The sequence below is a fragment of the Berghia stephanieae genome, chromosome 9, assembly GCF_034508935.2.
Source record: "Berghia stephanieae isolate SIO BIC M18660-M18661 chromosome 9, UCSD_Bste_1.3, whole genome shotgun sequence".
NCBI classification, from domain to species: Eukaryota; Metazoa; Mollusca; class Gastropoda; order Nudibranchia; family Aeolidiidae; genus Berghia; species Berghia stephanieae.
In genome coordinates, this window is record NC_088368.1 from 16,585,926 (window position 1) to 16,596,996 (window position 11,071).

Consider the following 11,071-nt stretch of genomic DNA (forward strand, 5'->3'; position numbering starts at 1 on the left):
CCAGTAAGTCACCTACTACTATCTCAGTTTGTGATGCGGCAATGCAGCTGATGCCCGAACTATCTTATCCTCCCTTGGAACAGACTGTAAAGAGAAATTTCCCCTTCAGAATGAACAAATGTAATTTTATTTTATAATTTTAGAATAAATTTTCATTTTATAATTGGTTAGAATTGGTGAACAATCTTTTGAAATTCTGGCATCCCATTTTTTTGGAATGCTCTCCCCAAGAATATTTGAAGAGCTGACTCATTATCAGCTTTCAAATCTAAATTGAAAACTCACTTTTTAGTCTCATGATTTCTATATTGAAAATGAAATTTTACCAATCATGTGTGTAAAAAGTAATATCTATTGCTATGTAGGTGATTGAAATTGCTGTTTTAAGAATGTAAGGCACTATACAAATGCCATTTATTGTCATTATTAGATTGATTATGCTTTCGGCAATGAATCAAAACACCTGTGCAGTGCTAGGAAGGGAGAAGATTTTTGACCAGTTTGTATGACTTTGATTATATACTCTTTACAAAGTCCGATTTGGCTGTAACCTGACAACACATCTTACCATTTTTACTTATGTGACTTAGAAATCGAACAAGCCAAAGTCGCAATTCTCATGATTGACAGCAAAGTCTACAGGAGAGAACTTGAGATTTCAAAGAAATTAAGTTAGCTAGGACTAACTTGACAACAAAAAATGTCCTGGAATCAGCACATTGACAACATTTCTAAAACAGCCAAAATACTCTTTATTGCTAAAAAGAAACTTAACATCTTTCCTGCAGTCAGTTAAAGAAATGTGTTATACGAATCTTAGAATAGCATTGTAGCGTATCGAACAATCAGTCCAGAGATTTGAAGGACTCCAACAATTGGTTGGTTTGAAACAAATACTCAAATTAAGAAAGTACGAAAAATCTGATGAAACAATCGAATGAAAATCCCTGGTCAAAAAGAGAATGCATGAAAAAGCCAAAGTTAGAAAAGGAGAAACAAGAATTCCAATTGATACTCATCAGAAAACCACAAGAAAAGTAAATTTATACAGAGATTCATTCTTCCAACAAAGTGGCAACAAGCCCTTATGGGCTTCTAGACTCAAGAGATTAGAAGCACATGAATGTGATCACCAGAAGGAGAGAGGGGGAAGGGATATGATCATATTTTGAGTGGGGCTATTTTAAATTTCTTGTCGTTCTCACTGTTGCTGGACAGTGGACAGACAAGCCTTTCCAGGATCCCGAAACTTTTATCTCGAATCAGAGTTACCACAATTACTGAAAAACAAAATTACAAATCTTTTTGTTGAATTTATGGATGCCATCAAATACAGGCTTCTTGACTCCGAATCTAGAAATGTATGTGAAAAAGCTACGTCCAACTTTATCATCTGTCAATGAGAATGATTGAAATATCCTGAGAGTTGAATGCTTCTCCTTCTTCTTTTTCTTCTTCGGCCTGTAGAAATCTCAAGTTTGAGAACCGAACTACGAATGATTTTGATTTTAAAATAGATTAGAAAAAAAAATTTAAATTGATGAATCATTGTTGAATAGGTCATATATATATATATATATATATATAAATATATATATATATAATATAATATTATATAAATATATATATATATATATATATATATAAATAAAATATATAATTTATATATATATATATATTTAAAATATATAATATATATATATATATATATATATATATCCATTTGACTTTGGTGCTTGAGGATGTTGTTAAATTCATAGTGACACCAAATGATTAAAAAGATCAGGACTGTCAATTTCCACTTCATCAGATGGTAGACGATTCCATATTCTAATAGAAGATGGGTAGGATGAATTGACGTGGGTGTTTGATCTTGATGGGGGAATTATAATTCAATATGAACTTAAAACAATAAATATAAAAAGATGAGCTTTTATATAGCGCAGTTTCCACTAAACATTGTCAAAGTGCTTTACAAAGGGTTCCTGACCAACAGCAACATAAAGAGCAAGACACGAAGCTTGTTAGGCGATAATACAACTTTTTTAACGGACAGAGACAATGCCGTTAACGACCAGGTACTCATTTTACACTGAGGACAGTGATAGAATGTGAGTAAAGAGTCTTTTCCAAGGACTCAACTATGCACCAAGTGAAGCTCGAACCCAGGATCTTCCGATCCGAAAGCGAGTGTCATCATACCGCAAGACCACATAGCCGCACTATATGCATGTCTTCTAGTCTGGAGATGTGTTTATTGGTTTCTGAGGGTTTCAATCCATTTGTGATAGATCCTATGGAATATAAAAAGATGAGCTTTTATATAGCGCAGTTTCCACTAAACATTAGGCTTTTAACGAAATCGGGTCGAACGCCGAACCCGAACGCCGAACCCGAACGGATATAGCCTTCTCACGTGACCATGAACGAGATCTGGATAGTAAAGACTCTCAAGCGGTATGCAGCATCGGATCTAAGGTCACGTGATAGAGGATAGCTTGGGTTGCTGTTGGCTTGTGTTAGGGGAGGGGCAAGGTCAGTGTCATTCAATAGTATACAATTGTGCATGTGGCGCTCTATACAGAGAGAAAATTATAAATTGATTACGGGGGAAGGTGGGGGGGGGGGGGGGGGGGGGGGGGTTGACCCACAAACGATCGAGGTGTTGGGCTTCGGGTAGACCATGATACGAAATCAAAGAGAAAAGGCCGCTGGTACTTGGATGGTGGAAATGGTTGGGGGGGGTAGTGACAATCAGCATGGGATGTATATATTAACATTAATAATATAGGCAATAGATGACCAGGGATGTGTATTGTTTGTGTATTGTTTGTGTGTGTGTGTGTGTGTGTGCGCGCGCGCGCGTGTGTGTGTGTGAAAGGGATTACACAAAAACACCTTTCTCTGTAGCTTCCAAATGATTACGTATACGATAAATTTGAAACCCACATTGTTTGAATCAGCTCACTAATTAATTCCTGAGCCTTGAGATGGCGACGCAACTATTACATACAAGACCTTGCAGTCGAGACGGCAGGGCTTTTGGGTTACACAACCACTATTTACCCATCGGTCAGCGGTACTCTTTGATGTATACAACACTCACCGCCTTTACGCAAAGCCGCCTGCCCATAAATCAAGAGATGGTCTCCTAACTGTTCACAAGCGAACTGTCAAACGAGCAATCGATGATTGGATAAGAATCTCAAGATCTCATATAATAAGGTAAGTTTTGGAGAGGTGATATCCCCCCATCCGTCATCGGACAGAACTTTCATTGCGTTATATCATATGAGCTCCGCCTCCTCTTTCTATTCGGGAGTGACGAGATTAGACGAGAGGACGCGAGAAAAAAAATGGCCACGTGTTGGGCAAGTCGTTCGTTAGGCGAGCTTCGGTGTCTAACTATAACTCTGTATTGTCAAAGTGCTTTACAAAGGGTTCCTGACCAACAGCAACATAAAGAGCAAGACACGAAGCTTGTTAGGCGATAATACAACTTTTTTTACGGACAGAGACAATGCTGTTAACAACCAGGTACTCATTTTACACTGAGGACAGTGATAGAATGTGAGTAAAGAGTCTTTTCCAAGGACTCAACTATGCACCAAGTGAAGCTCGAACCCAGGATCTTCCGATCCGAAAGCGAGTGTCATCATACCGCAAGACCACATAGCCGCACTATATGCATGTCTTCTAGTCTGGAGATGTGTTTATTGGTTTCTGAGGGTTTCAATCCATTTGTGATAGATCCTATGGAGTGTGTATTTTTAAACCAGTGATGAGGCTTTTGTTCGTGGGGATAAATCATAAACAAACCTAGCTACTCTCATTTGTGTCAATCTCAATGTGTTGATATTTTTTTTGGAGACACGTGTCCCAGACAGCAAACATATTTTCTAAATTTGGTTGCACAAACTTTTTATAGCAGTGGATATGGATGTTATTTGGACAGCCTCTCGGGTTATGGTAAATAAATGCACTTTTCTTATTAACATTTCTGTACGATTTGTTTGTTCCATGTGGAATTCACTTCCTTTGGAATTTATGCACTACTGACTGAAGTTCTGAATCATTAAGCTTCTAGAAGCGTATGTCATGAACAACTTTTTATAGCTTATTCATGATACATAAAAAATTAGGAAAAATTAAAGAAAAATTCTCCACTGAAGTGGGCGTATGGGCAGTAAACAATGCCATGAATCATCAAAATCGTGCGAATAGCCCAGTAATCTGGTAATAAAATACAAAGTCAACACTTGACTAATTGACAATTCATAATCCATTCTGAATAATGTAGTGAGAAGTAAGAGCTTGGAAATGAAGGCAAGGTTTTTTTACAAACTCACAGGAAGAAATAACAACAGTGAACGAACGAACTCACAGAACTACCCAACAAGGCCACCCAACATGAAAACTACTCACAACAACAATTCAATTGCCAAATAACAATAAACTGTAACACCTTGAAATTTTGTTGACTATTAGCTTAGTCTTCGTGTTTTTGGGATCCCCTTATTATGGCCGACACTCAACAACCACGAAACTGCCCATTCTTCGTTCTTTTCTAATTCTAGACAAGTTCATGTCATATCTTATTCACGTAGATAGCATTTCTACATTTCTTTTCTGCTTCTTTTTTTTTAATTTTTTTTTTTTTTTTTTTTTTTTTGTAATTTATGATTTTTACAATCTTCTCTAAGTTAAAATGTTGCAGTTAAAGAATATGCTTTTCTACTAAGTGGTTTCTTCTTCTTCCTCTTCAAGCTGAAATTCCTCGTGGAAGACTCATCAGCTCAGCATTCACAATTGTTTTACCGGGAGCTATTCAAGTTGTTCTACAGTCTTATAGGAGTCGAGGGCAGACACGAATGAAGATGGCAGTCCACTCTAGATTGTGGCAACATAAATTTGCTAGGTTTTTTCCCTCTTGTTCCGTCGGAGTTTTTACAAAAACAAAATTATAGAACTTTTAAAATTCTCTGTTTTAGTTAGAAAAAAGTTTAGTCTTGAGTAATGGGCAAGGCTGCCACTCATTAATTGACTAATGACTAAAATAAAAGTATCTGATAGATCTAAATCTATGAGTACGGTGACAAGAAAAACAATCCTCTCTGTATAATATATTATCTAGACATCGTTCTTATCCACCATTTATTTTCGTAGAACCTTTCAACTTTCGTATAATTCGACCACTATATATCAAGACAGTCTGAAAACAATTAAGATATTGCATAATAATTTCTCACTGACATAGTTAGTGGCCATCTTTGTTGACATTGCCGACGATCAAGAAAGTGAGACGGCGATTTATTATACCTGTGGACGTCATTTCTTGTTCTCTTCTGTGACATGTTTACATTGGCAAAACAAACTCCAATTGGATTTTATTGGGTTAAGTATGCATCAATATCAATATAGTAATAATCCTTACCTTATATTTTCTTTCTAGAAGCACAGATCAGCTGGAAATCCAGAAATATAGATAATAAATCGTCCCGTTTCGGTGGTCTACACTGGATTCAGGCCAGTTCAGTGTCAGTGCAGCAAATCGAACCACCTTTCACCCCCCACCTCCTGCACTGCACAACTCTCGCCACTCGCCTCTCACGTCACCCGTCATGGTTCGTCTCCTCATAACGGTCTCCAAGAGTGCCAGTTCGACAAGGCAGCAAACGGCCTGTAACTTTTTTCCCCTCGTAATATCACTCATGAAGCCTCATTTCATGCCAAGAAAAGAAATAAAATGCCAATAACTTCACAGTAGACACAAGAACGCCCTCAATACGAACAAGAGGGGCTTGACTTGATGAATGAAATACCGTTATGACACCATTTCCTCCTGTCGAGTCGATTGTTGTTATAATTTTGGAACGGCAGAAAATCAAATTCAATAAGAATAAAAAGATAGATTTTCAAAAGAGGATACGCCCCTTCTCCTCCTCCTCTTCCTCCTCCTCCTCCTCCTCCTCCCTCTCCTCCTCCTCCCTCTCCTCCTCCTCTTCCTCCTCCTCCTCCTCCTCCTCCTCCTCCTTCTTCTTCTTTTTCTTCTTCTTCTTCTTCTTCTTCTTCTTCTTCTTCTTCTTCTTCTTCTTCTTCTTCTTCTTCTTCTTCTTCTTCTTCTTCTTCTTCTTCTTCTTCTTCTTCTTCTTCAGTCATTGTCAATACCACACCACCATCAAAATCACACACACTTCGTTCTCTTTTCCTCATCCACCCCGACCTCATTTCTTTCCTCTTGTCTTTCGGAGCCCTCCCATGGAGTCAAACAGAAATAATTGCTTGGATAGAGAGCTAATAGCCAACGACACCGACTTCTTTATTATTACAGTCAAGGACCATAAGTCTTCCAAGATTTTGTATGTATCCTTGTCCGTTATCTGTTCTGAGTGTTTCGTCTTAGAAAGACAAAACGTCTTTTTAAAATTGTTAGACCTTTTACCTTTTATAGAAGGAACGCAATTGACATCACTCTGCTCTTTATTATTGTTTTAAGACAGACATTTTGGTGATTCCTTCTCACTAAATTATATCAGTCAGACTATAGACGTTCAAGGTTACGCACAGATTTATGTGTTGGTACTTTATATCCGACTAGCGTCATGTTGCGAGTATTTTACCTTTACACATAGCATCAATAATATTATGTGACCCACGGCCACAAAAATCTGTACCTACATATTTATTTCGGGGTGACCAGATGGTGAAAAGTAAATTTGAAGTTAAAATGAATAGAACTAATAAGGATTAATCCTTTCCACTTTAAAAATGTATTTACTATTTTCGACTTATCATAAAAATGATATCGAGGTCTCATATTTTTACCATATTATTTTTTAAATCTAACTCACCCGACAAAACACCGTTTTGAGAGGACATGCTGATCTCACTTTTGTCAAATTTGTTTTTATTGTCTTTGTTGTGGGCTGAATAATGGTTTTGAGCCCGAAACGTTCTGTGTTTGGTACTTGTGACCCGTACTGTGTCGGAATGAACTGGGTGTAGGAAATGGAATTAATAGCAACGATGAGACTTGGGGGTTATTTCAACTCGTTATATTGGAGATTGAATACAATTTCTTACAATGTGTTCATTACTTTGAATAGACCACCGTTTCTCGCAGCTTAGTAAAAACTGAAACAATGAAGAGCTGAGTAGAGCTTCTATAGATAGTGCGAAGATGACGTCTCACATGTCTTTGTTATTGTTTTTTGCCATCCGCGTTTATGAGTAATGCTCACTGAACTGTATTAAACCGACTATAAACGTTCATGGATACACACAGTTTTGTGTGTTGGTCCGTTATACTTCCGGATAGCAATGTTATGAGCTTCTTAGCCAAGCGCATACTATCTATAGATAGGATGAAGTTGACGCCACTCGTGTCTTTGTTATTGTTTTTTGCCATCCGTGTTTATGAGTAATTCTCACTAAACTGTATTCCAGACTATGAACTTTAAGGTTACACAGTTTTGTGTGTTGGTCCGTTACACTTCCGGATGGCAATGTTGTGAGCTTCTTAGCCAAGCGCACACTATCTATAGATAGTATGCAGATGACGTCACTCAGGCCTTTGTTATTGTTTTTGCCATCCGCGTTTGTGAGTTGTTCTCACTAAACTTTATTAACCAGACTATAAAAGTTCATGGTTACACAGAGTTTGTGTGTTGGTCCGTTATACTTCCGGATGGCAATGTTGTGAACTCCTTGGCCAAGCGCATTCTATCTATAGAAGAAACGAAATTGATGTCACTCAGCTCTTTGTTATTGTTTTTAGACAGTTATTTTAGTAATTGATTATCACCAAATTATATCAATCAGACTAAACGTTCAAGATTACACATAGTTTTGTTCAGAAAACTGAGTGGGTCATGCTATTATGTTGATTATAACAAGAAATTAAGAAATCGCCGCGAAATGTTTATTCTCTATTGTCCTCTGGTACTTACCAACTCGCATAGTTTTGTGCGTTCGATGTTATATCTTGTATCCTCTCACCCATAATATTATTTTCTTTGGCCATTGACTGGTTGATGTGAAACACTGCAAAATGGGGTCTTACATCAACACTTGAGGATTTAGATTACACAGATGACATTGGACTATTCTCTCATATATTTCAGGGTATATGCCAGAAAACTGAAAGTTTACAAGCAAGCTCAATTGGACTCAAAGTAAACAACAAAAATACTCAAGTCATGCGAATCAACACATTAAACAAAGATCCAGTGCTTATTGATGGAATCCTCTAGAAGATATTCAAGAATGCACGTACTTGGGCAGTAAACTGACAACAGATGGTGACTGCAATGCAGAGATCAAAACCAGAATCAGTAAGGTAACCAGACATTCGCATCCCTCGAACAAATTTGGAGAGCAACAGGATTATATTCCAGCATTCAAATTAATATTTTTAAAAGTAATGTCTTGAGCGTTTTGCTCTTTGGATCAGAATGTTGGAAGATCACAGAGAGTATCATCCAGAAACTTGAAGTATTCTAAAACAAACGTTTGCGACGAATCTTCAAGATATTCTGACCAAACACAATCTCAAATGAGGACATGAGAGCGAGAGCTGAAGTGGAGTCTCTGGAGAGTCTCAGTAAAAGGAGAAGATGGCAATGGCTGGGGCATGTCTGTCGCAGACCTGATGAAACACTGAAGAAGCGAGGCCGCCCCAAGGATTCATGGAGACGTACCGTAGAGAGAGGCCTAAAGCAGAGAGGTATGTCCCTCGAGATGGCCCCAAGAATAGCTGCTGACAGGACCAAGTGGAGATCCCTTGCATCACTTCAAGTGCCAGCAGGCCCGGAGAGAATTGAATGAGTGAGAAAGTTATATCCAGCTGACGGATGTTATGAATATTTTACTTAAACGCATAGCATCAATATAATGTGAAGTAAATGTTTTCTGGTCAGGTTTTTAAAAAGTGTTTAATCATGGTGCAGCAGCCGTAGTCCTACTACATATTTTGGTGGAGTGTCATAGGCGGTTTGATTTATGTCATTTTATGATACTTAGAAGATATTTTTCCTTGAAGAGCTTGTCTCATCGTGTCATTGCTGAATTAAAAACAAACAAACCCAACTCACATTAAGTTCCTGGTCCACCCCCCCCCCCCCCCCCCCTCACCTCTCTATCTATCTATCTATCTATCTATCTATCTATCTATCTATCTATCTATCTATCTATCTTTCTATCTCTCTCCCCCCCCCCTCTCTCTCTCTCTCTCTCTCTCTCTCTCTCTCTCTCTCTCTCTCTCTCCCCCCCCCCCTCTCTCTCTTGTTGAATCTAAACCACACACATATCCCGTAAACAAAAACGACCCCCTCCCCCGACACAATAAAACGCAAAATAAAACAAAACAAACCGATTTTTTTTAAAAGCGAGAAAAAAAACAACAACAACAAAACAATCCCCAACCGATTTATCAGACATGGATCTACGTAAATAGTAATAATAATAATAATAATAATAATAATAATAATAATAATAATAATAAATAATAATAATAATAATAATAATATAATAATAATAATAATAATAATATAATAATAATAATAATAATAATAATAATAATAATAATAATAATAATAATAATAATAATAATAATAATAATAATAATAATAATAATAATAATAATAATTCCATTTACTCATCTCCAAGGGTGTATTTATTGTGTTATGGTTTACTCCTCGGGAAGACGAGAATAACCCAGAAGTCAGCCGAAGTGCAGCGCCGCAAAGTGAGATAGGGCAAGGTGAAACTCTCAACGTCACATGGCTTGGCGGGGCGTGAACTCGGTACCTTTTGCAGACCTGCCTACTGCTACGAAAATTCCGTAGACCTACGAATGCTCGGCTCCAACTTGAAAACTTTATACAGATTTTTAATTCAATAAAACTTCTCGATAACGAAGTTCTAGTGGCAGATTTGTCTATAGTGGAGTTTAAAGCTTTTTTTCACGTAATAATAACAAGTTTATGATTTTTAAAAGTAATTGAAAAGTTACAGGGCCTTTTGCCACCATACAGTAACTGGGTAACTGTATCTGTTTGATCTGACGGAAACTACTTTGCAACAGGGAATGTGCCTGGGTAACAAGCAGTTGGGATAAACTATTTCTGTAGTCCTTAACAGCTATGCTGCCCATGGAGCCGAAGTTTATCTCGGTTTCATAAGCAATAAACGGATAATAGCTAGTCCTTGCTAGCCTCCTGCCTATCGCAAAGTACTTTTCACCAGATCTAACGGACCCAGGTATTATTATTATTATTATTATTATTATTATTATTATTATTATTATTATTATTATTATTATTATTATTATTATTATTATTATTATTATTATTATCTTCATGACCATCATCATCATCATGATCATCATCATCATCATCATATCATCATCATCATCATCATCATCATCATTATTATTGCTACTATTATTATTATCATTATCATTATTATTATTATTATTATTATTATTATTATTATTATTATTATTATTATTATTATTATTATTATTATTATGATAATATTATCATTATTATTATTATTAATAATAATAATAATAATGATGATGATGATGATGATGATGATGATGATGATGATGATGATGATGATGGTGATGATAATAATAGCTCGCGATTAAGAATTTTATATAGATATAATTAGCAAACCCCGCTACATCTTCGATATATAACAAATCACTGATGTTATCTACGCATAAACCATTGTGGTACTCAGTTCGCGTCGATAAACCCATTGAATCTGCTTAAAGAAACATACATGTAAATTGACATGCACTTATTTGCAGGTCTGATAACCAAATTCCTTATGGGCTCATTGTTGTAATGGAAATCTCAAAAAAATTACACAAAATATTGTCCATTACAGCAATGTTAAATTAGGCCCATACCTGGGTTCGGATATCAGACCTGCATATATGTACACGTCGATGTAAATATATACAGTATATATAATATAAATATCCCAAAGAAATTAATAAGCCACGAAACAACAAATCAACACACAAAGCTCTATGAGCTCATGGAAATACAATGGCCTACTC

The 11,071-nt window shown here is 36.6% G+C and overlaps 1 protein-coding gene across 1 annotated transcript in view; it reads right to left on the bottom strand.

The window, feature by feature from the left end:
• Positions 1-5,588, bottom strand: part of LOC144979796 (serine/threonine-protein kinase Nek7-like) — a 21,812-nt gene extending 16,224 nt beyond the window's left edge. The window contains exon 1 of the mRNA XM_078926894.1: positions 5,435-5,588. The gene's annotated coding sequence lies outside the window, so the exon portion shown is untranslated. The remainder of the gene's footprint in view (positions 1-5,434) is intronic.
• Positions 5,589-11,071: the final 5,483 nt, after the last annotated feature.